This window comes from Pan paniscus, chromosome 6 (assembly GCF_029289425.2).
Source record: "Pan paniscus chromosome 6, NHGRI_mPanPan1-v2.0_pri, whole genome shotgun sequence".
Taxonomy (NCBI): domain Eukaryota; kingdom Metazoa; phylum Chordata; class Mammalia; order Primates; family Hominidae; genus Pan; species Pan paniscus.
The window spans coordinates 11,058,768-11,061,553 of NC_073255.2; positions in this window are offsets into that span (position 1 = coordinate 11,058,768).

Consider the following 2,786-nt stretch of genomic DNA (forward strand, 5'->3'; position numbering starts at 1 on the left):
TCCTCAGGGCTCTCCCATCTTAAAAACATGCTACCCGGGCCAGGCGCAGTGGCTTATGCTTGTAATCCCAGCACTTTGGGAGGCCAAGGCAGGAGAATCGTGAGAGCCCTGGCTTTGGAGGCTGCAGTGAGGCATGATCATGCCACTGCACTCCAGCCTTGGCGACAGAGCAAGACTGTCTGCTGGCCGGGCGCGGTGGCTCACGCCTGTAATCCTAGCATTTTGGGAGGCTAAGGTGGGCAGATCATGAGGTCAAGAGATAGAGACCATCCTTGCCGACATGGTGAAACCCTGTCTCTAATAAAAATACAAAAAAAAAAATATATATATATATATAGTTTGGCGTGGTGGCGCTTGCTGTAGTCCCAGCTACTCAGGAGGCTGAGGCAGGAAAATCACTTGAACCCAGGAGGCAGAGGTTGCAGTGAGCCGAGATCACGCCACTGCACTCCAGCCTGGCGACAGTGTGAGACTCCGTCTCAAAAAAAAAAAAAAAAGACTCTGTCTGTAAAACATAAAAGAGCTACCCACTTCTCTCTCCTGCCCTTGACAGCCAACCTTCCTTTGCCATATCCCCCATCTGCCCATCCCTCCTTCTCCTCTCTGACCTGGCCTCACTGCAGCCAGACAACTCCCCGTGACGTCACCAGCAACGTCCACATCACTAAACCCTCATCATATTTGGCCTCTGGGCAGCACTGGACACTTCTGCCATGCTGTCCAGGGAGAAACACCTCGGTTCACCTTCCTCTTGGCCCCTTCTCTGACACCTTGCAGGCTCTGCTCCCCTCCCCTAGGCTCGTTGCTCACCTGTGCCACCAGAGAGGGGTCCCACCCAGTCCACACACAGTTCCTCCCACTGAGCTTTTTGTGGTTTGTTTTTGAGACAGGGTCTCACTCCCATTGCCCAGGCTAGAGTGCAGTGGCACAATCACAGCTCACTGCAGCCTCAACTTCCCAGGCTCAGGTGATCCTCCCATCTCAGCCTCCCAACTAGCTAGGACTACAGGGATGCACCACCACACCAGGCTAATTTTTTTTGTTGAGACGAGGTCTCCCTATGTTGCCCAGCCTTGTCTTGAACTCCTGGCCTCAAGCAATCCTCCCACCTCAGCCTCCCAAAGTGCTAGGATTAACAGGCATGAGCCACTGCACCCAGCTATTTTATTTATTTATTATTTATTTATTTATGGAGTCTTGCTCTGTCACCCAGGCTGGAGTGCAGTGGCGCGATCTCAGCTCACTGCAACCTCTGCCTCCCAGGCTCAAGTGACTCTCCTCCCTTAGCCTCCCGAGTAGCTGGGAACTACAGGTATGTGCCACCACGCCTGGCTAATTTTTGTATTTTTAGTAGAGACGGGGTTTCACCATGTTGGCCAGGCTGGTCTCGAACACCTGACCTCAAGTCATCCACCCGCCTCAGCCTCCCAAAGTGCTTGGATTACAGGCGTAAGCCAGCATGCCCGGCCTGGGCTAGAATCTTTGTTTTTTAGATGGAGTTTCACTCTTGTTTCCCGGGGGGAGTACAATGGCTTGATCTCGGCTCACCACAACCGCCACCTCCCGGGTTCAAGCGATTCTCCTGTCTCAGCCTCCTGAGTAGCTGGGATTACAGGCACAAGCCACCACACATGGCTAATTTTTGTATTTTTAGTAGAGACAGGGTATCACCATGTTGGCCAGGCTGGTCTCGAACTCCTGACCTCAAGTGATCCACCTGCTTTGGCCTCCCAAAGTGCGGGGATTACAGGCATAAGCCAGCATGCCCAGCCCCAGCTAGAATCTTTTAGTAAGCCTTCCCACATCCTCCTTTGGAGCTATAAATACCTCCCAGCTCAACTTTCCACCTAGTCAATCTGGTCAGGAAGGTATTTGCTTCACTGTTTCCCGGGGGCGTTTCTTCAGGGGCTTCCTCCCTGCAGACCCACACTGGGCAGACTGCTGTCGGAGCTGCTGCCCACTGTCAACCTGGGACCCCCCCTCCACTGCCGTCCTTCCGGGATTTGCCTTTGTTATCCTCATACTAATCCCTGTTCTCACACCATGTCTGTCTCTTTCTTATTTTTTGAGTCAGGATCTTGCTCTGTTACCCAGGCTGGAGTGCAGTCGTGCCATCATGGCTCACTGCAGCCTTGAACTCCTGGGTTCAAGTGATCTTCCTGTCTCAGCTTTTCCTTTTTTTTTTTTTTTTCAGACAGAGTCTTGCTCTGTTGCCCAGGCTGAAGTGCAGTGGTGCAATCTCAGCTCAGTGCAACCTCCACCTCCCAGGTTCAAGTAATTCTCCTGCCTCACCCTCCTGAATAGCTGGGATTACAGGTGCCTGCCACCACACCCAGCTAATTTTTGTATTTTTAGTAGAGATGGGATTTTGCCATGTTGACCAGGCTGGTCTTGAACTCCTGACCCCGTGATCCACCTGCCTCGGCCTCCCAAAGTGCTGGGATTACAGGTGTGAGCCACTGTGCCCAGCCCTGTCTCAGCTATAGATTATAGATTGGCAATTGTTTCCCCTCAGAATGTTAAAGACACTTTTTTTTTTTTTCCAAGACAGAGTCTCACTCTGTCTCCTAGGCTGGAGTGCCGTGGTGCAACTAACAGTTTCATTGTCTTCTAGCTTCCAGAGTTGCTAGTAGAGAAGTCCAGTGCCATTTTGATTATTGATCCTTTGTGCCTGAGAAGCTGGTGGGCCAGTAGCAGGTGCCTTGAAAGGGAGTGGAATAAGACAGACTTAGAGCTGCTCCCAGACGGCAGCTGTGGGGCTGCAGGAAGTTTGTCTCCTCCTGGAG